This window comes from Oncorhynchus nerka, unplaced genomic scaffold (assembly GCF_034236695.1).
Source record: "Oncorhynchus nerka isolate Pitt River unplaced genomic scaffold, Oner_Uvic_2.0 unplaced_scaffold_909, whole genome shotgun sequence".
NCBI lineage: Eukaryota > Metazoa > Chordata > Actinopteri > Salmoniformes > Salmonidae > Oncorhynchus > Oncorhynchus nerka.
The window spans coordinates 45,176-69,084 of NW_027040391.1; the positions used below are offsets into that span (position 1 = coordinate 45,176).

A 23,909-nucleotide genomic window follows, 5' to 3' on the forward strand; every position below is an offset into this window, starting at 1 on the left:
CTGATTAGAACTAGATCACACCTGGAACACGACAACAGTACTGTAGTGTGGAGAGACATTCTGATTAGAACTAGATCACACCTGGAACACGACAACAGTACTGTAGTGTGGAGAGACATTCTGATTAGAACTAGATCACACCTGGAACACGACAACAGTACTGTGGGAGTGGAGAGACATTCTGATTAGAACTAGATCACACCTGGAACACGACAACAGTACTGTAGTGTGGAGAGACATTCTGATTAGATCACACCTGGAACACGACAACAGTACTGTAGTGTGGAGAGACATTCTGATTAGATCACACCTGGAACATGACAACAGTACTGTGGAGAGACATTCTGATTAGAACTAGATCACACCTGGAACATGACAACAGTACTGTAGTGTGGAGACATTCTACTTCTAGTGATGGCTGGAACAAAAGCCTCACCTTGCCCTTGTTCTTGGCCGAGTCTGTCCCACCAGAGGCGTGGTAGATGAGACCATATTTGGGCGTGTCTCTGCGCGTCTTCAGGGCTCTGAACAGGGCCTTCTCTGCTCCCAGGATCTGGACTGTGGAGGCCGGGTGCTTGGCCAGGTTCAACAGGGACCCTGTCAGAGAGAACCAGAGCATGTAGGAGCAGTTTGGGCGTTTCCAGCTGCCTACTACAGGTGTCCAGGTAAAGGTTTTAATTCAAGCTCAGATGAGGTAGTGACTGAAAAGCATCAGGTTTCAGGATTGTGACATATAGTCATATTAATCACCGCTTGTTTTGTGTTGTGAATGATTCCTGCTGTGTGATTGGCCGTTAGATCATGACTCACCAGCGTGAGAGATGAGCCGTGCCCCTACCAGTTCCCCCACCATGACAGTCAGGTTGGGAGCGATAGCCATCATCCTGTTCTTCAGATAGTCGTACAGTTGGGTGCGGTACTCTGTAATCTCTATCACCTGGTCACACAGGTGCATGATGTTGCCGATGTCCTCCTCTGACACCTCCGTTCCCATGGAGATCTCTGCAGCCAGTTTGACCTCTGCCTCCACCTCCTCGGGGAGATGCTCAGACAGGTCGGTGGTTGCCACGTTGGTACGAGCGCCTATCTTCCGGACACTCTTGCAGTAGGCCAGGTTGTCAGTGATGATCTTCCCCACCTCAGGGAAGTGCCAGCCGTACCACTCCCTACAGCGCATGATGTAGTTGTTGAGCTCCTTGTCCAGGTCATCCAGCAGAGCTGCACAGATCAAAACACTAGTTACACCTGTTACTGAGCTACAGCCCATAATACTAGTTACACCTGTCTACAGACCATAATACTAGTTACACCTGTTACTGAGCTACAGCCCATAATACTAGTTACACCTGCTACAGACCATAATACTAGTCACACCTGCTACTGAGCTACAGCCCATAATACTAGTTACACCCTGTTACTGAGCTACCATAATACTAGTTACACCTGCTACTGAGCTACAGCCCATAATACTAGTTACACCTGTCTGAGCAGACCATAATACTAGTTACACCTGTTACTGAGCTACAGACCATAATACTAGTTACACCTGTTACTGAGCTACAGCCCATAATACTAGTCACACCTGTTACTGAGCTACAGACCATAATACTAGTCACACCTGTTACTGAGCTACAGCCCATAATACTAGTTACACCTGTTACTGAGCTACAGCCCATAATACTAGTTACACCTGTTACTGAGCTACAGCCCATAATACTAGTTACACCTGTACTGAGCTACAGACCATAATACTAGTCACACCTGTCTACAGACCATAATACTAGTTACACCTGTTACTGAGCTACAGCCCATAATACTAGTCACACCTGTCTCCTACAGACCATAATACAAGTTACACCTGTTACTGAGCTACAGCCCATAATACTAGTTACACCTGTTACTGAGCTACAGCCCATAATACTAGTCACACCTGTCTACAGACCATAATACTAGTCACACCTGTCTCCAGACCATAATACTAGTCACACCTGTCTACAGACCATAATACTAGTTACACCTGTTACTGAGCTACAGCCCATAATACTAGTTACACCTGTTACTGAGCTACAACCCATAATACTAGTTACACCTGTCTACAGACCATAATACTAGTCACACCCGTCTCCAGACCATAATACTAGTCACACCCGTCTACAGACCATAATACTAGTCACACCCCGTCTACAGACCATAATACTAGTCACACCTGTTACTGAGCTACAGACCATAATACTAGTCACCTGTCTGAGCTGAGACCATAATACTAGTCACACCTGTTCCAGACCATAATACTAGTCACACCTGCTACAGACCATAATACTAGTCACACCTGTCTGCAGACCATAATACTAGTCACACCTGTCTGACACAGACCATAATACTAGTCACACCTGTTACTGAGCTACAGACCATAATACTAGTCACACCTGTTACTGAGCTACAGCCATAATACTAGTCACACCTGTTGACCATAATACTAGCACCCTGTTACTGAGCTACAGACCATAATACTAGTCACACCTGTTACTGAGCCAGACATAATACTAGTCACACCTGTTACTGAGCTACAGACCATAATACTAGTCACACCCGTCTCAGACCATAATACTAGTCACACCTGTCTACAGACCATAATACTAGTCACACCTGTCTACAGACCATAATACTAGTCACACCTGTCTACAGACCATAATACTAGTCACACCTGTCTGAGCAGACCATAATACTAGTTACACCTGTCTACAGACCATAATACTAGTCACACCTGTCTACAGACCATAATACTAGTCACACCTGTCTACAGACCATAATACTAGTCACACCTGTCTACAGACCATAATACTAGTCACACCTGTCTACAGACCATAATACTAGTCACACCTGTCTACAGACCATAATACTAGTCACACCTGTTACTGAGCTACAGACCATAATACTAGTCACACCTGTTACTGAGCTACAGACCATAATACTAGTCACACCTGTTACTGAGCTACAGACCATAATACTAGTCACACCTGTTACTGAGCTACAGACCATAATACAAGTTACACCTGTTACTGAGCTACAGCCCATAATACTAGTTACACCTGTCTACAGCCCATAATACTAGTCACACCTGCTACTGAGCTACAGCCCATAATACTAGTTACACCTGTTACATCCCATAATACTAGTTACACCTGTTACTGAGCTACAGACCATAATACTAGTTACACCTGTTACTGAGCTACAACCCATAATACTAGTTACACCTGTCTACAGACCATAATACTAGTTACACCTCTCCAGACCATTACTGTCACACCTGTCTACAGACCATAATACTAGTTACACCTGTTACTGAGCTACAGCCCATAATACTAGTTACACCCCTGTTACTGAGCTACAACCATAATACTAGTCACACCTGTCTCCAGACCATAATACTAGTCACACCCGTCTCAGACCATAATACTAGTCACACCCGTCTGAGCTACAGACCCATAATACTAGTCACACCTGTTACTGAGCTACAGACCATAATACTAGTCACACCTGTTACTGAGCTACAGACCATAATACTAGTCACACCTGTTACTGAGCTACAGACCATAATACTAGTCACACCTGTCTACAGACCATAATACTAGTCACACCTGTCTACAGACCATAATACTAGTCACACCTGTTACTGAGCTACAGACCATAATACTAGTCACACCTGTTACTGAGCTACAGACCATAATACTAGTCACACCTGTCTACAGACCATAATACTAGTCACACCTGTCTACAGACCATAATACTAGTCACACCTGTCTACAGACCATAATACTAGTCACACCTGTTACTACAGACCATAATACTAGTCACACCTGTCTACAGACCATAATACTAGTCACACCTGTCTACAGACCATAATACTAGTCACACCTGTCTACAGACCATAATACTAGTCACACCTGTCTACAGACCATAATACTAGTCACACCTGTCTACAGACCATAATACTAGTCACACCTGTCTACAGACCATAATACTAGTCACACCTGTCTACAGACCATAATACTAGTCACACCTGTATACAGACCATAATACTAGTCACACCTGTCTACAGACCATAATACTAGTCACACCTGTCTACAGACCATAATACTAGTCACACCTGTCTACAGACCATAATACTAGTCACACCTGTCTCTAGCCCATAATACTAGTCACACCTGTGAGCTACAGACCATAATACTAGTCACACCTGTTACTGACCATAATACTAGTCACACCTGTCTACAGACCATAATACTAGTCACACCTGTTACTGAGCTACAGACCATAATACTAGTCACACCTGTTACTGAGCTACAGACCATAATACTAGTTACACCTGTTACTGAGCTACAGACCATAATACTAGTCACACCTGTTACTGAGCTACAGACCATAATACTAGTTACACCTGTTACTGAGCTACAGACCATAATACTAGTTACACCTGTTACTGAGCTACAACCCATAATACTAGTTACACCTGTCTACAGACCATAATACTAGTCACACCTGCTACTGAGCAGACCATAATACTAGTCACACCTGTTACAGACCATAATACTAGTTACACCTGTTACTGAGCTACAGACCATAATACTAGTTACACCTGTTACTGAGCTACAGCCCATAATACTAGTTACACCTGTTACTGAGCTACAGCCCATAATACTAGTCACACCTGTCTACAGACCATAATACTAGTCACACCCGTCTCCAGACCATAATACTAGTCACACCCGTCTACAGACCATAATACTAGTCACACCTGTTACTGAGCTACAGACCATAATACTAGTCACACCTGTTACTGAGCTACAGACCATAATACTAGTCACACCTGTCTACAGACCATAATACTAGTCACACCTGTCTACAGACCATACAGACCATAATACTAGTTACACCTGTCTACAGACCATAATACTAGTCACACCTGTCTACAGACCATAATACTAGTCACACCTGTCTACAGACCATAATACTAGTCACACCTGTCTACCATAATACAGACCATAATACTAGTCACACCTGTCTACAGACCATAATACTAGTCACACCTGTCTACAGACCATAATACTAGTCACACCTGTCTACAGACCATAATACTAGTCACACCTGTCTCCAGACCATAATACTAGTCACACCTGTCTACAGACCATAATACTAGTCACACTGTCTCCAGACCATAATACTAGTCACACCTGTTACTGAGCTACAGCCATAATACTAGTCACACCTGTCTACAGCCATAATACTAGTCACACCTGTCTCCAGACCATAATACTAGTCACACCTGTCTACAGACCATAATACTAGTCACACCTGTTACTGAGCTACAGACCATAATACTAGTCACACCTGTTACTGAGCTACAGACCATAATACTAGTCACACCTGTTACTGAGCTACAGACCATAATACTAGTCACACCTGTTACTGAGCTACAGACCATAATACTAGTTACACCTGTTACTGAGCTACAGACCATAATACTAGTCACACCTGTTACTGAGCTACAGACCATAATACTAGTTACACCTGTTACTGAGCTACAGACCATAATACTAGTTACACCTGTTACTGAGCTACAGACCATAATACTAGTCACACCTGTCTACAGACCATAATACTAGTCACACCTGTTACTGAGCTACAGACCATAATACTAGTCACACCTGTTACTGAGCTACAGACCATAATACTAGTCACACCTGTTACTGAGCTACAGACCATAATACTAGTTACACCTGTTACTGAGCTACAGACCATAATACTAGTTACACCTGTTACTGAGCTACAGCCCATAATACTAGTTACACCTGTTACTGAGCTACAGACCATAATACTATTATGTTGTCCCTTTACATGGACAGAGGACAGGGATGAGCAACAGGCTTCCACTGGCCCACCTCCTATAGGCCCGCGGACCCACATCCCTGTACTGGGGAGAGAACTCACCTCATTGGCCTGTCAGCCTCGACTAACTAACCAATCACAGTAGTCGAATTACCGACCAGGGCTCATTGATCAGTCATCTTATAAAAACTGCACTAATGTGCAGTTGTTGTAGGAAATGAACGCTAAAAGTGAAATTCTCTTCACTGTCACGCGAGGGGGCCGCTAAAATGTTTTGCTTGCAAGGTGGGGGGTACTGATGTGAGATGTGTTGCGGCCCCTCGTGAGGTTTTTGTGGCCCCCACCCCCATCAAAGATGCCCATCCCTGGTCTAAGAGGAGGTACTTACAGATAGCTTGAACGATCATGGTATCCACTTTGTCAGGGCTGAACTTCAGCTTGTAGCGGGACAAACTGAGGAAACAGAAACAGGTCAGGATCTGCCATAGCAGCCTTTCAGGTCTTCTATGAATACGACAGAGGGAGGTGCTGCCTCAGGGGTAGTGACGAATGCTGAGGAAATCCACACCAGGTTTCAGACAGCATGATATAATCATCGGCAACACACACACTACATATTGATGTGAGTCAATTATAAAGTGTTTGTAATGAGGTCTTTTGTTATAAGACCAGTTGGCGCCATTTAATGGGATCCTAATAAATCCAAAACACCAAGCGTTGTCTGTGTTCCACCCTACCTGTGAGCCAGTCCCAGAGACATGGCGCTGATCTCCCGGGGGGGCAGCCCAGTGATCAGGGACTCCATCTGTGTCCTGATGCCTCTCATCAGCTCTGCCACCGCAGGGCTGTGGACACAGCTCAGGTTCAACTTCTCCTTGATGACGCCCCCCCAGCTTAGCGTCGCTGATGGCCAGCTGTTCATGAGCTTCTTTAGCCACCACTTTCTTCAGGACCTTCTTCAGACTCTTCCCCATCTTCCCTTCCGTCATGGCCGTGGCCGCTGGACACAGGAGAGATATAGTTACAACATGAGGACAGGAGAGACGTGTACACGCTACAGCACTCGGGAGTCTAGTTCTGTGAGCTCGTGTGGTCTACCACGTTGCGGCTGAGCCGTTGTTGCTCCTAGACGTTTCCACTTCACAATAACAGCGCTTAGTTAACCGGGACAACTCTAGTAAGGCAGAAATTAATATGCAATTAGAGATACTGGGGTGCAAAGGAGCAAGATAAATAAATACAGTATGGGGATGAGGTAGGTAGCTGTTTACAGATGGGCTGTGTTCAGGTGCAGTGATCTGTGAGCTGCTCTGACGGCAATGTTTGTCTATGGAGATTGCATGGCTGTGTGCTCGATTTTATAAACCTGTCAGCAACGGATGTGGCTAAAATAACCGAATCCACTAATTTGACAGGGTGTCCACATACACTACATATACAAACGACTGTTATAGTTCCAACATTTAGACACGGGACATTAGTAATATGCATCTATTCATAGACTCAACATTGTTAGGGGGTGAGTTCAACAACCGGCTGCTGTCAGTGTTTGTTATGATGGTTAAGGTTAGCTGTGGTCTCAGCTGTAGTGAGGAATACTGCTGAACACCTAAAGGCTTCTGCATGCTTCCCATCCCAAACAGTTGGGGTTAGTTAGTGCATATCTTCAGAAGCGTGTTTGTTTGGTCTTCGGTCAGGTGTTTTCCCCGGATGTTTGGGGCGGCAGGGTGGTCTAGCGGTTAGAGCGTTGGACTGGTAACCGGAAGGTTGCAAGTTCAAACCCCCGAACTGACAAGGTACAAATCTGTCGTTCTGCCCCTGAACAGGCAGTTAACCCACTGTTCCTAGGCCGTCATTGAAAATAAGAATTTGTTCTTAACCGACTTGCCTAGTTAAATAAAAAATAAAATAAAAACTTCAACGATACTCGTTTTCCATGCACATTTTCAAACTTCATAAATACTGCACAGCTTACGTAGATTTAAAATTGTAAAAATAAGGAAAAAAATATGCCATTTCTTGAGCCATCTTCAATTATTTCTGACTAGTTTGAGGAAGTGTATACTGGCTATGGCTTCTCAAGTTGGACAAACACTACTATTGCCGCTTTTCTCATTTTTCAAGCAACGGTCTTTTAATTAAGGGAGTATGTGAACACGCTGTTGGTTCACCTAGCTGAAGCATGCAGAAGCCTTGACTGACAGCCCTTGTGCACTAACTGGTAAACTATAGTGAGCAACAACAGGAGAGGTGAAAGTATTCTGTCTACCTGCCAAGGCCTCTGTTGTGTCCTGGAATTTCTCAAAGTGCTTCAACTTCACTCTGGAAGGAGAAATGGTGGCGACATGTTATTTGTCAACTCCAGAAACATGTTCCTTATGCTGATAATGTGTAATACTACTGTTCATTGACAACGTATTCCCCTCTAAACACTCCTCTCTCAGACATAACTCACACTTTGTTGGCCTTCTCCGGAGTCTCGAACTCCTTCCATAAACTGTCCACCTCTTGGAGCTTTGACTCATCGAGGACCTGAAACAAAACAAGGTTAAAGTTCTATCAAGTACACGGGCATACCATACATTAATTGCATTAACTCAACTCGGTTTACATGTGTTGTCATTAAAACCCGTCAGTAATGTGTGATAAGAAAGCCAGCACGCGGTCCCTCCAAAGTACCACGCACCAGTTATGCTAACTTGGAAGAGAAGCCTATTTGAAATGTTGGGTAAACATTGGCAACAAATAAATTATTTAACTTCGAAAATAGAACGGGTTGAAATAGTTGCATAATTACTAAAGCCAAGTCCAAGGTAGCAAAGTATCTGTATATCCAGCAGATCTAGGTAACTTGCCACATGCAACGTGGTTGCTTAACTGCAGCGTGTTGAATGAGAAGGCCTTGTTGCGGTAAAGGTTTGCATGCGAGAACTACCACGACGACCTAAATAGAGAAGCCATGTGTACTATAAACAATGTTAAACAGGTCTTGACATTGAAATACTTTGTATTTTAATACAATATCTAGCTACTCCAGGAAAACAAGGTATTTAGCTAGCTACACCGCGAACCCGGTTCAATGATTGAAAATTGTCATGCACCCATCTAAAATTATTAGAATATAACTTTAGCTAAATACTCACTTTAAATATTGCATAACCAGCAGCGGTTTCAAATAAAACAAGCATCTCTGACGCTTTTTCACCAAGTTTAAACCCGAAACAAACTTATCTCCTAGAAAGCCTTCGCTAGTCGCAGTTCCAACGGGAATGTGTTCCACGCGGTGATCTGTGTGCCTCACCCGGAAGCACGTCCTCTCTCTAACATCGCGAGAAGTGGCAGAGTGAACTATTTGGAGACAAACAAATCCGACGAGAACATTTTGGTCGCGAATCGCGTACACGTATTTTGCAGTTGTTATCGCGCTTATGTTCCTAGCGCCAACAGTGCATGTTCCTTCCATACAGTAAAACCTTGCAGTACAAAACGATACACGCAAATCCCCCGAAAGTAAGACAGGAATGAATCCAAAATAAAAAACGTATAAATAAAAGTTTACTGTCACACACCAGTTAGTTGTTTTACAGGGTCAGCTATGGTAGTAATTTTTGCACGCCCAATTTTTCAGTTTTTGATTTGTTAAAAAAGTTTGAAATATCCAATAAATGTCGTTCCACTTCATGATTGTGTCCCACTTGTTGTTGATTCTTCACAAAAAAATACAGTTTTATATCTTTATGTTTGAAGCCTGAAATGTGGCAAAAGGTCGCAAAGTTCAAGGGGGCCGAATACTTTCGCAAGGCACTGTAGCTAATAAAAAAATACATAGTATAAAATCGGTGACTCATTTTTATATTTATCCTGATACCAGATTTGAATTTACGCAACCCTAACAGTGTCTGGCTAGACTGTAAACTCTCCTTCCAGACTCATATCAAACATCTCCAATCCAAAATCAAATCTAGAGTCTGCTTTCTATTCCGTCCTTCACTTACCCTAGTAAAACTGACTATCTTACCGATCCTCGACTTGCATCTACAAAATAGCTTCCAACACTCTACTCAGCAAACTGGATGCAGTTTATCACAGTGCCATCCGTTTTGTTACTAAAGCACCTTATACCACCCACCACTGCGACTTGTATGCTCTAGTCGGCTGGCCCTCGCTACATGTTCGTCGCCAGACCCACTGGCTCCAGGTCATCTACAAGTCCATGCTAGGTAAAGCTCTGCCTTCTCAGTTCACTGGTCACAATGGCAACACCCACCCGTAGCACGCGCTCCAGCAGGTGTATCTCACTGATCATCCCTAAAGCCAAAACCTAATTTGGCCGCCTTTCGTTCCAGTACTCTGCTGCCTGTGACTGGAACGAATTGCAAAATCGCTGAAGTTGAGACTTTATCTCCCTCACCAACTTTAAACATCTGCTATCTGAGCAGCTAACCGATCGCTGCAGCTGTACATAGTCTATCGGTAAATAGCCCACCCAAGTTACCTACCTCATCCCCATAGTGTTTTTATTTTATTTACTTTTCTGCTCTTTTGCACACCAATATCTCTACCTGTACATGACCATCTGATCATTTATCACTCCAGTGTTAATCTGCAAAATTGTAATTATTCGCCTACCTCCTCATGCCTTTTGCACACAATGTATAAAGATTCTTTTTTTTCTACTATGTTATTGACTTGTTAATTGTTTACTCCATGTGTAACTCTGTGTTGTCTGTTCACACTGCTATGCTTTATCTTGGCCAGGTCGCAGTTGCAAATGAGAACTTGTTCTCAACAAGCCTACCTGGTTAAATAAAGGCGAAATAAAATAAAAAGTGAGTAAAACGGTATGTAAATCTTATTAAAGAGACCAATGTACAATCACTATGTACATAGGGCAGATATAATTCTACATGAGTTAGTTTTCATAAACTACACGAGTTATGGTAAATTTTCATTATGCCTAAATCGTTGTTACTTCAAATAATGATATTATTGAATTGTTTTTGGTTTTTGTAAACGAGCGGATATGACGTTCAGTCTGGTGAACACGCTTTGCAGATGTAAACTTGTGGCGTTCATGTGCCAATCGGAACTAGGAAACTCAGAAATGTCCGACTTGCTGACTGGTTGAAAGCGGCACGTGTACATAAGTACAACCAATACGTGCATATTCGGAAATTTCAGTGTTTCCTAGTTACGACTATCACGTGAACGCGGCAACGGGAGCAGAAACACATGTGTTGTAGCGGTTCTTATTATACCTCCGCGGTCGTAGCTGGACAAACATTTATACAAACGAATTGAATCCACATAACATTGAAGAAGAGGCGCCACCTACATCATGAATGATTTTGGAAGCTACCCTCCGCCGAACTTTGTCTCTCCTCCTCCGGGTTCGATGGTGAGTCCGCCAACGTTCCTTCCACCTCCGAGCAACTTCCAGCCCGGTATGTGGAACTGGTACGAGCCACCGTCCGAGCCGTGGAGATACAACGGCCAGGGAGAACACTGGAACTGCGGCCCCGGACCAGGTCGACCCAGAGGCTCATATGGTGAGTATTATACTAACTAGGAGAGTTATGGTTCTAGCAGCGGCCTGGTAAAGAGGCTTCTTTGCACGGTCCCTAGGTTGACACGTGCCTGGCTGAGAGCCCCTGGTGGACTACTATGACCTATACCAATCAGGTCTGTTGAAGTAAACCCTCATGACGCCAGTTAGTGGAGTAGGTCAGTAGGGCTGACCAAGCTTGGCACCCTGTAATTTATTTATTTATTTTTATTTCACCTTTATTTAACCAGGTAGGCTAGTTGAGAACAAGTTCTCATTTGCAACTGCGACCTGGCCAAGATAAAGCATAGCAGTGTGAACAGACAACACAGAGTTACACATGGAGTAAACAATTAACAAGTCAATAACACAGTAGAAAAAAAAGGGGAGTCTATATACATTGTGTGCAAAAGGCATGAGGAGGTAGGCAAATAATACAATTTTGCAGATTAACACTGGGGTGATAAATGATCAGATGGTCATGTACAGGTAGAGATATTGGTGTGCAAAAGAGCAGAAAAGTAAATAAATAAAAACAAAGCTTTAAAGCTTTAGGGATGATCAGTGAGATACACCTACTGGAGCGCGTGCTACGGATGGGTGTTGCCATCGTGACCAGTGAACTGAGATAAGGCGGAGCTTTACCTAGTAATGTACATATCATTTGGGCAGAGGAGATACTGGTTCACTTCTGGGTTGAACCAGTATCTGGGCAGAGGAGATGCTGGTTCACGTCTAGGTTGAACCAGTATCTGGGCAGAGGAGATGCTGGTTCACTTCTGGGTTGAACCAGTATCTGGGCAGAGGAGATGCTGGTTCACGTCTGGGTTGAACCAGTATCTGGGCAGAGGAGATGCTGGTTCACGTCTGGGTTGAACCAGTATCTGGGCAGAGGAGATGCTGGTTCACGTCTGGTTGAACCAGTATCTGGGCAGAGGAGATGCTGGTTCACGGTTGAACCAGTATCTGGGCAGAGAGATGCTGGTTCACGTCTGGGTTGAACCAGTATCTGGGCAGAGGAGATCCTGCATCATTATTAACAGAACAGAAGTGTCAGATTGGTGATGACTGAACTGCACCCAGCAGAAGGTCGGCAAGTCATAATATTGTTGTTTTGACCTTTGACCCACAGGCCAGAACTTCCATCGTGGACACGGAGGCGGAAGGCAGGACTATGGTCGTCCCAACAACCGTGGGAAAAAAGGTAGTAAATCCACCATCAAACCAAAAGCCAGGTCTCTGATATATATTTTTTATTTTATTGCACCTTTATTTAAAACCAGCTAGGCCAGTTGAGAACAAGTTCTCATTTGCAATTAAGACCTGGCCAAGATAACGCAAAGCAGTGTGACACAAACAACAACAGAGAGTTACACATGGAGTAAAACAATAAACAAGCCATTAACACTGGTAACTGCAAAAATAATGATAACACTGGAGTAAATGAGGGATACAAAGTACACCGAGTGCATAAGACATGAAGAACTCTTCTCTAATATTGAGTTGCAACCCCCTCAGAACAGCCTCAGTTGGTCAAAAGCATTCCACAGGGATGCTGACCCATGTTGACTCAATGCTACCCATAGATGTCAAGTTGGGTGGTGGACCAGTTCTTTAAATACACAGGAAACGGTTGAGTGAAAAACCCGGCAGCGTTGCAGTTCTTGACACCAACCTGTGCGCCTGGCACTGACTGTTTTGTCTTGCCCCCGTTCACCCTCTGAAAAGCACACATACACAATCCATGTCTCAAGGCTTAAAAATCCTCCTTTAACCTAGTCTCCTCCCCTTCATCTTTAACCTAGTCTCCTCCCTTCATCTTTAACCTAGTCTCCTCCCCTTCATCTTTAACCTAGTCTCCTCCCTTCATCTTTAACCCCGGTCTCCTCCCCTTCATCTTTAACCTGGTCTCCATCTTTAACCTGGTCTTCATCTTTAACCTGGTCTCCTCCCCTTCATCTTTAACCTAGTCTCCCCTTCATCTTTAACCTAGTCTCCTCCCCTTCATCTTTAACCTGGTCTCCCCCCCTTCATCTTTAACCTGGTCTCCTCCCCTTCATCTTTAACCTGGTCTCCTCCCCTTCATCTTTAACCTGGTCTCCTCCCCTTCATCTTTAACCTGGTCTCCTCCTTCATCTTTAACCTGGTCTCCACCCTTCATCTTTAACCTGGTCTCCACCCTTCATCTTTAACCTGGTCTCTCCCTTCATCTTTAACCTTCATCTTTAACCCGTCTCTCCCTTCATCTTTAACCCTTCATCTTTAACCCATCTCCTCCCCTTCATCTTTAACCCTTCATCTTTAACCCATCTCCTCCCCTTCATCTTTTAACCTGACTCCTCCCCTTCATCTTTAACCTGACTCCTCCCCTTCATCTTTAACCCTTCCTCCTTCATCTTTAACCCGTCTCCTCCCTTCATCTTTAACCCGTCTTTCATCTTTAACCCATCTCCCCTTCATCTTTAACCTGACTCCTCCCCTTCATCTTTAACCCGACTCCTCCCTTCATCTTTAACCAGGTCTCCTCCCTTCATCTTTAACCCGTCTCCTCCCCTTCATCTTTAACCCGGTCTCCTCCCCTTCATCTTTAACCCGGTCTCCTCCCCTTCATCTTTAACCCGGTCTCCTCCCCTTCATCTTTAACCCGGTCTCCTCCCCTTCATCTTTAACCCGGTCTCCTCCCCTTCATCTTTAACCCGGTCTCCTCCCCTTCATCTTTAACCCGTCTCCTCCCTTCATCTTTTAACCCGGTCTCCTCCCCTTCATCTTTAACCCGGGTCTCCTCTTTAACCCTTCATCTTTAACCCGGTCTCCTCCCCTTCATCTTTAACCCGGTCTCCTCCCTTCATCTTTAACCCGGTCTCCTTCATCTTTAACCCGGTTCATCTTTAACCCGGTCTCCTCCCTTCATCTTTAACCCGGTCTCCTCCTTCATCTTTCACCCGTCTCCTCCCTTCATCTTTAACCCGTCTCCTCCCTTCATCTTTAACCCGGTCTCCTCCCCTTCATCTTTAACCCGGTCTCCCCCCCTTCATCTTTAACCCGGTCTCCTCCCCTTCATCTTTAACCCGGTCTCCTCCCCTTCATCTTTAACCCGGTCTCCTCCCCTTCATCTTTAACCCGGTCTCCTCCTTTAACCCGGTCATCTTTAACCCGGTCTCCTCCCTTCATCTTTAACCCGGTCTCCTCCCTTCATCTTTAACCCGGTCTCCTCCCCTTCATCTTTAACCCGGTCTCTCCTTCATCTTTAACCCGTCTCATCTTTAACCCGTCTCCCTTCATCTTTAACCCGTCTCCTCCCCTTCATCTTTAACCCGTCTCCCCTTCATCTTTAACCCGGTCTCCCCTTCATCTTTTCATCTCCCCTTCAACTTTAACCGGTCTCCTCCTTCATCTTTAACCCGGTCTCCTCCTTCATCTTTAACCGGTCTCCTCCCTTCATCTTTAACCCGGTCTCCCTCCCCTTCATCTTTAACCCGGTCTCCTCCCCTTCACCTTTAACCCGGTCTCCTCCCCTTCACCTTTAACCCGGTCTCCTCCCTTCATCTTTAACCCGGTCTCCTCCCTTCACCTTTAACCCGGTCTCCTCCTCACCTTTAACCTCCCCTCATCTTTAACCCGGTCTCCTCCTTCATCTTTAACCGGTCTCCTCCCTTCATCTTTAACCTGGTCTCCTCCCCTTCATGGATGGTGGTACACAGACAGACTGTGGCCCCTCATGATGATTTGTGTTTTTGTGTCCCCCATCAGTTGGCCATCCCCGTCTTAGACAGTGTAACACTCCCAATAGGGTGACTGACTGATTGGACTGTAATGGCTTCACATGTTTTTTATTTTCTTTCCAGCAGAAAAATAAAAAAGAACCAGAGTTTTCACATTTCTGTGACCCGTGTGACCGAGGCTTCAAAAACCAAGACAAGTATGACCAACATGTCTCTGAACATGTCAAGGTAACTGATTCTCATGATCAAATTATTCTGATTTGACACGAGGTGATGAACCGAATGTAATGACATCAGGGTTCCAAGCTTCAAATCAAATTGTATTAGTCACATGAGCCTAATACAACAGTACTTTACAATACCTTACAGTGAAATGCTTACTTAAGAGCCCCTAACCAACAATGCAGTTTAAAAAAAAATATATACAAATAAGAAATATAAGTAACAAGTAATTAAAGAGCAGCAGTAAAATAACAATAGTGAGACTATATACAGGGGGGTACACGGGACAGTCAATGTGGGGGGGCACCGGGGACAGTCAATGTGTGGGGGTGCCGGGACAGTCAATGTGTGGGGGGGACAGTCAATGTGGGGGGCAGTCAATGTGTGGGGCACCGGGACAGTCAATGTGGGGCACCGGGACAGTCAATGTGTGGGGGCACCGGGACAATGTGTCACCGGGACAGTCAATGTGGGGCACCGGGACAGTCAATGTGGGGGCACCGGGGGTGTGGGGGGGGCACCGGGGACAGTCAATGTGCGGGGCACCGACAGTGGGGACAGTCAATCAATGCGGAGGCACCGGGACAGTCAATGTGTCGGGGCACCGGGACAGTCAATGTGCGGGGCACCGGACAGTCAATGTGCGGGGGCACCGGGGACAGTCAATGTGCGGGGGCAGTCAATGTTAGCACCGGTTAGTTGAGGTAATATGTAGGTAGAGTTATTAAAGTGACTATGCATAGATGATAACAGAGTAGCAGTTGTATAAAGGAGAGGGGGGGAGGGGGGTAATGCAAATAGTCTGGGTAGCCATTTGATTAGGTGTTCAGGAGTCTTATGGCTTGGGGGTAGAAGCAGTTTAGAAACCTCTTGGACCTAGACTTGGTGCTCTGGTACCGCTGGCCGTGCGGAATCAGAGAGAACAGGCTATGATTAGGGTGGCTGGAGTCTGACAATTGTTAGGGCCTTCCTCTGACACCGCCTGGTATAGAGGTCCTGGATGGCAGGGAGCTTGGCCTCGGTGATGTACTGAGCCGTACTCCCAACCCTCTGTAGTGCGTTGCGGTCGGAGGCCGAGCAGTTGCCATACCAGGCAGTGATTCAGCCAGTCAGGATGCTCTTGATGGTGCAGCTGAAGAACCTTTTGAGGATCTGAGGACCAATGCCAAATCCTTTTTCTCCTGATGGGGAATAGGTTTTGTCGTGCCCTCTTCATGACTGTCTTGGTGTGCTTGGACCATGTTATTTTTTTGGTGATGTGGACATCAAGGAACTTGAAGTTCTCAACCTGTTCCACTGCAGCCCCATTGATGAGAATGGGGGTGTGCTCGGTCCTCTTTTTTCCTGTAGTCCACAATAATCTCAGTTGTCTTGATCATGTTGAGAGAGACTTTGTTGTCCTGGCTCCACACGGCCAGGTCTCTGACCTCCCTATAGGCTGTCTCGTCGGGGATCAGTCCTCCCACTGTTGTGTCATCTGCAAATGTAATGATGGTGTTGGAGTCGTGTCTGGCTGTGCAGTCATGAGTGAACAGGGAGTACAGGAGGGGACTGAGCACGCACCCCTTAGGGTCCCCTGTGTTGAGGGTCAGCGTGGCAGATATGTTGTTACCTACCCTGACCATCTGGGGCGGCCCGTCAGGAAGTCCAGGATCCAGTTGCAGAGGGAGGTGTTTAGTCCCAGGGTCCTTAGCTTATTGATGAGCTTTGAGAGCACTATGGTGTTGAATGCTGAGCTGTAGTCAATGAATAGCATTCTCACATAGGTGTTCCTCTAGTCCAGGTGGGAAAGGGTAGCGTGGAGTGCAAAAGAGATTGCATAATTTGTGGATCTGTTGGGGTGGTATGCAAATTGGAGTGGGTCTAGGGTTTCTGGGATAATGGTGTTGATGTGATCCATTACCAGCCTTTCAAAGCATTTCATGGCTACAGACGTGACTGCTACGGGTCGGTAGTCATTTAGGAGGTTACCTTAGTGTTCTTGGGCACAGGGTCTATGGTGGTCTGCTTAAAACATGTTGGTATTACAGACTCGGACAGGGAGAGCTTGAAAATGTCTGTGAAGACACTTGCCAGTTGGCCAGCACATGCTCGCAGCACACATCCTGGTAATCCGTCTGGCCCTGCGGCCTTGTGAATGTTGACCTGTTTTAAGGTCTTCCTCACATCGGCTGCGGAGAGCGTGATCAGTCTTCCAGAACAGCTGGTGTTCTCATGCATGTCTCGGTCTTATTTGCCTCGAAGCGAGCATAGAACTAGTTCTGCTCATGTCACTGGGCAGGTCTCGGGCTGTGCTCCCCTTTTGTAGTCTGTAATGGTTTGCAAGCTCTGCCACATCTGACGAGTGTCAGAGCCAGTGTAGTATGATTTGGTCTTAGTCCTGTATTGAAGATTTGCCTGTTTTGATGGTTCGTCGGAGGGCATAGCGGAATTTCTTATAAGCTTCCGAGTTAGAGTCCTGCTCCTTGAAAGTGTTAGCTCTAGACTTTAGCTCAGTGCGGATGTTGCCTGTAATCCATGGCTTCTGGTTGGGGTATGTACGTACGGTCACTGTGGGGACATCGACATCAATGCACTTGTTGATGAAGCCAATGACTGATGTGGTGTACTCCTCAATGCCATCGGAGGAATCCCGGAACATATTCCAGTCTGGTAGCAAAACAGTCCTGCAGCCTAGCATCTGCGTCATCTGACCACTTTATTTTATTGATCTAGTTACTGGTGCTTACTGTTTTAATTTTAGCAAGAATCAGGAGAATAGAATTATGGTCAGATTTGCCAAATGGAGGGTGAGGGAGAGCTGTATGTGTCTCTGTGTGGAGTACAGGCGGTCCAGAGTTTTTAATGTGTATTTATTTATTCCAGACGCCCCGTTCCCTGCCGGTGCATCGTATAACCAGCCCCTGTCCTGCCGGTGCATCGTATAACCAGCCTCTATCCTGCCGGTCTGTTCCAGCCTATCCTGCCGGTGCATCGTATAACCAGCCTCTATCCTGCCGGTGCATCGTATAACCAGCCGGTGCATCCTGCCGGTGCAGCGTATAACCAGCCTCTGTTCTATCCTGCCGGTGCATCCAGCCTAACCAGCCTCTCGTTCCAGCCTCTATCCTGCCGGTGCATCGTATAACCAGCCTCTGTTCTATCCTGCCGGTGCAGCGTATAACCAGCCTCTGTTCTGTCCTGCCGGTGCATCGTATAACCAGCCTCTGTTCTATCCTGCCGGTGCATCGTATAACCAGCCTCTGTCTCACCTGCCGGTGCAGCGTATAACCAGCCTCTGTTCTGTCCTGCCGGTGCAGCGTATAACCAGCCTCTGTCTGTCCTGCCGGTGCATCGTATAACCAGCCTCTGTCCTATCCTGCCGGTGCATCGTATAACCAGCCTCTGTCCTGTCCTGCCGGTGCAGCGTATAACCAGCCTCTGTCCTATCCTGCCGGTGCAGCGTATAACCAGCCTCTGTCCTGCCGGTGCAGCGTATAACCAGCCTCTGTTCTATCCTGCCGGTGCAGCGTATAACCAGCCTCTGTTCTATCCTGCCGGTGCATCGTATAACCAGCCTCTGTTCTATCCTGCCGGTGCATCGTATAACCAGCCTCTGTTCTATCCTGCCGGTGCATCGTATAACCAGCCTCTGTTCTATCCTGCCGGTGCAGCGTATAACCAGCCACGCCTCTGTTCTATCCTGCCGGTGCAGCGTATAACCAGCCTCTGTTCTATCCTGCCGGTGCATCGTATAACCAGCCTCTGTTCTATCCTGCCGGTGCAGCGTATAACCAGCCTCTGTTCTATCCTGCCGGTGCAGCGTATAACCAGCCTCTGTCCTATCCTGCCGGTGCATCGTATAACCAGCCTCTGTTCTGTCCTGCCGGTGCATCGTATAACCAGCCTCTGTTCTATCCTGCCGGTGCAGCGTATAACCAGCCTCTGTTCTGTCCTGCCGGTGCAGCGTATAACCAGCCTCTGTTCTGTCCTGCCGGTGCAGCGTATAACCAGCCTCTGTTCTGTCCTGCCGGTGCAGCGTATAACCAGCCTCTGTTCTGTCCTGCCGGTGCAGCGTATAACCAGCCTCTGTTCTGTCCTGCCGGTGCAGCGTATAACCAGCCTCTGTCCTGCCGGTGCAGCGTATAACCAGCCTCTGTTCTGTCCTGCCGGTGCAGCGTATAACCAGCCTCTGTTCTGTCCTGCCGGTGCAGCGTATAACCAGCCTCTGTTCTATCCTGCCGGTGCATCGTATAACCAGCCTCTGTTCTATCCTGCCGGTGCAGCTTATAACCAGCCTCTGTTCTGTTCTATCCTGCCGGTGCATCGTATAACCAGCCTCTGTTCTGTCCTGCCGGTGCAGCGTATAACCAGCCTCTGTTCTGTCCTGCCGGTGCAGCGTATAACCAGCCTCTGTTCTGTCCTGCCGGTGCATCGTATAACCAGCCTCTGTTCTATCCTGCCGGTGCAGCGTATAACCAGCCTCTGTTCTATCCTGCCGGTGCAGCGTATAACCAGCCTCTGTTCTGTCCTGCCGGTGCATCGTATAACCAGCCTCTGTTCTATCCTGCCGGTGCATCGTATAACCAGCCTCTGTTCTATCCTGCCGGTGCATCGTATAACCAGCCTCTGTTCTATCCTGCCGGTGCAGCGTATAACCAGCCTCTGTTCTATCCTGCCGGTGCATCGTATAACCAGCCTCTATCCTGCCGGTGCAGCGTATAACCAGCCTCTGTTCTGTCCTGCCGGTGCATCGTATAACCAGCCTCTGTTCTATCCTGCCGGTGCAGCTTATAACCAGCCTCTGTTCTATCCTGCCGGTGCAGCGTATAACCAGCCTCTGTTCTGTCCTGCCGGTGCAGCGTATAACCAGCCTCTGTTCTGTCCTGCCGGTGCAGCGTATAACCAGCCTCTGTTCTATCCTGCCGTTCATGTTAACCAGCCTCTGTCTATCCTGCCGGTGCATCGTATAACCAGCCTCTGTTCTATCCTGCCGGTGCAGCGTATAACCAGCCTCTGTCCTGCCGGTGCAGCGTATAACCAGCCTCTGTTCTATCCTGCCGGTGCAGCGTATAACCAGCCTCTGTTCTATCCTGCCGGTGCAGCGTATAACCAGCCTCTGTTCTATCCTGCCGGTGCAGCGTATAACCAGCCTCTGTTCTATCCTGCCGGTGCAGCGTATAACCAGCCTCTGTTCTATCCTGCCGGTGCATCGTATAACCAGCCTCTGTTCTATCCTGCCGGTGCAGCGTATAACCAGCCTCTGTCCTGCCGGTGCAGCGTATAACCAGCCTCTGTTCTGTCCTGCCGGTGCAGCGTATAACCAGCCTCTGTTCTGTCCTGCCGGTGCATCGTATAACCAGCCTCTGTTCTATCCTGCCGGTGCATCGTATAACCAGCCTCTGTTCTATCCTGCCGGTGCAGCGTATATAACCAGCCTCTATCCTGCCGGTGCAGCGTATAACCAGCCTCTGTTCTGTCCTGCCGGTGCAGCGTATAACCAGCCTCTGTCCTGCCGGTGCATTGTATAACCAGCCTCTGTTCTATCCTGCCGGTGCATCGTATAACCAGCCTCTGTTCTGTCCTGCCGGTGCAGCGTATAACCAGCCTCTGTTCTATCCTGCCGGTGCATCGTACAACCAGCCTCTGTTCTATCCTGCCGGTGCATCGTATAACCAGCCTCTGTCCTGCCGTTGCAGCGTATAACCAGCCTCTGTTCTATCCTGCTGGTGCATCGTATAACCAGCCTCTGTTCTATCCTGCCGGTGCATCGTATAACCAGCCTCTGTTCTATCCTGCCGGTGCAGCGTATAACCAGCCTCTGTTCTATCCTGCCGGTGCATCGTATAACCAGCCTCTGTTCTATCCTGCCGGTGCAGCGTATAACCAGCCTCTGCTCCTATCCTGCCGGTGCAGCGTATAACCAGCCTCTGTTCTGTCCTGCCGGTGCAGCGTATAACCAGCCTCTGTTCTATGCCGGTGCAACCAGCCTCTGTCCTGCCGGTGCATCGTATAACCAGCCTCTGTTCTATCCTGCCGGTGCAGCGTATAACCAGCCTCTGTTCTGTCCTGCCGGTGCAGCGTATAACCAGCCTCTGTCCCAGCCTCTGCCGGTGCAGCGTATAACCAGCCTCTGTTCTATCCTGCCGGTGCATCGTATAACCAGCCTCTGTTCCAGCCCCTATCCTGCCGGTGCAGCGTATAACCAGCCTCTGCCGGTGCAGCGTCCAGCCTGTCCTGCCGGTGCAGCGTATAACCAGCCTCTGTCCTGCCGGTGCAGCGTCCAGCCTCTGTCCTGGTGCATCGTATAACCAGTCTCTGTTCTATCCTGCCGGTGCAGCGTATAACCAGCCTCTGTCCTGCCGGTGCAGCGTATAACCAGCCTCTGTTCTATCAGGTGCAGCGTATAACCAGCCTCTGTCCTGCCGGTGCAGCGTATAACCAGCCTCTGTCCTGCCGGTGCATCCTGCCGGTGCAGCGTATAACCAGCCTCTGTCTGTCCTGCCGGTGCAGCGTATAACCAGCCTCTGTTCTATCCTGCCGGTGCAGCGTATAACCAGCCTCTGTTCTGTCCTGCCGGTGCAGCGTATAACCAGCCTCTGTCCTCTGCAGCGTATAACCAGCCTCTGTCCTGCCGGTGCAGCGTATAACCAGCCTCTGTTCTATCCTGCCGGTGCAGCGTATAACCAGCCTCTATCCTGCCGGTGCAGCGTATAACCAGCCTCTGTCCTGCCGGTGCAGCGTATAACCAGCCTCTGTCCTGCCGGTGCAGCGTATAACCAGCCTCTGTCCTGCCGGTGCAGCGTATAACCAGCCTCTGTCCTGCCGGTGCAGCGTATAACCAGCCTCTGTCCTGCCGGTGCAGCGTATAACCAGCCTCTATCCTGCCGGTGCAGCGTATAACCAGCCTCTATCCTGCCGGTGCAGCGTATAACCAGCCTCTGTTCTATCCTGCCGGTGCAGCGTATAACCAGCCTCTATCCTGCCGGTGCAGCGTTCTAGCCTCTATCCTGCCGGTGCAGCGTATAACCAGCCTCTGTGCCGGTGCAGCGTATAACCAGCCTCTGTCCTGCCGGTGCAGCGTATAACCAGCCTCTGTCCTGCCGGTGCAGCGTATAACCAGCCTCTATCCTGCCGGTGCAGCGTATAACCAGCCTCTGTCCTGCCGGTGCAGCGTCCAGCCTCTGTCCTGCCGGTGCAGCGTATAACCAGCCTCTGTCCTGCTGCAGCGTCCTGCCGGTGCAGCGTATAACCAGCCTCTGTGCAGCTAACCAGCCTCTGTTCTATCCTGCCGGTGCAGCGTATAACCAGCCTCTGTTCTATCCTGCCGGTGCAGCGTATAACCAGCCTCTGTTCTATCCTGCCGGTGCAGCGCATAACCAGCCTCTGTCCTGCCGGTGCAGCGTATAACCAGCCTCTGTCCTCTGCAGCGTCCTCTGTCCTGCCGGTGCAGCGTATAACCAGCCTCTGTCCTGCCGGTGCAGCCTCTGTCCTGCCGGTGCAGCGTATAACCAGCCTCTGTCCTGCCGGTGCAGCGTATCCTCTGTTCTGTCCTGCCGGTGCAGCGTATAACCAGCCTCTGTCCCTGCCGGTGCAGCGTATAACCAGCCTCTGTCCTCTGCAGCGTCCTGCCTCTGTCCTGCCGGTGCAGCGTATAACCAGCCTCTGTCCTGCCGGTGCAGCGTATAACCAGCCTCTATCCTGCCGGTGCAGCGTATAACCAGCCAGCTGTATGTTGATAGTGTCATCGTTCAGTCTCTGTGAAACATAAGATATAACAGTTCATCGTATAACCTGTTCTGTTCACTGTTCCAGTTCTGAATGTCCTTTTGGTAGTTACATTTTTTGCGTAACTCGCCGATTTTATTGTCCAAAGATTGCAAGTTTGCTGGCAGAATGGAAGGAAGTGGGGGTTTATTCGATATAACTCAGAAGGCTGTCCGCCCCCTTTTCTCCGCCTCCTCTTCACGCAAATCACAGGGATCTGGGCCTGTTCCAGAGAAAGCAGTTCAGTTGTTGGTCTACCTTCAGTAAAACAGGCAAAGCATTGTGTTAGTCTACCTTCAGTAAAACAGGCAAAGCATTGTGTTGGTCAACCTTCAGTAAAACAGGCAAAGCATTGTGTTAGTCAACCTTCAGTAAAACAGGCAAAGCATTGTGTTGGTCTACCTTCAGTAAAACAGGCAAAGCATTGTGTTGGTCAACCTTCAATAAAACAGGCAAAGCATTGTGTTAGTCTACCTTCAGTAAAACAGGCAAGTAAAACAGGCAACGCATTGTGTTAGTCTACCTTCAGTAAAACAGGCAAAGCATTGTGTTGGTCAAGTAAAACAGGCAAAGCATTGTGTTGGTAAAACTACCTCAAAAGAGACTTCTGTTTTAAAAGACTGCAGGCAAATGCATTGTGTTGGTCAACCTTCAGTAAAACCAGCAAATTCTGTATTTCCCATGAAAAAGGCCTGTCTCACCTTCAGTAAAACAGGCAAAGCATTGTGTTAGTCTACCTTCAGTAAAACAGGCAAAGCATTGTGTTGGTCTACCTTCAGTAAAACAGG

The 23,909-nt window shown here is 47.7% G+C and overlaps 1 non-coding gene and 2 pseudogenes across 1 annotated transcript; 1 reads left to right on the forward strand and 2 right to left on the reverse strand.

Annotated features, from left to right (window-relative positions):
- The window catches only part of LOC135570726 (nucleolar protein 58-like), a 10,342-nt pseudogene extending 1,133 nt beyond the window's left edge, over positions 1-9,209 (reverse strand).
- On the reverse strand, positions 679-758 carry LOC135570728 (small nucleolar RNA SNORD11B). Its single transcript, XR_010463581.1, has one exon. It is a non-coding gene; the product is annotated as a small nucleolar RNA SNORD11B (small nucleolar RNA).
- Positions 9,210-11,108: 1,899 nt separating the features above from the next.
- The window catches only part of LOC135570723 (FMR1-interacting protein NUFIP1-like), a 28,416-nt pseudogene continuing 15,615 nt past the window's right edge, over positions 11,109-23,909 (forward strand).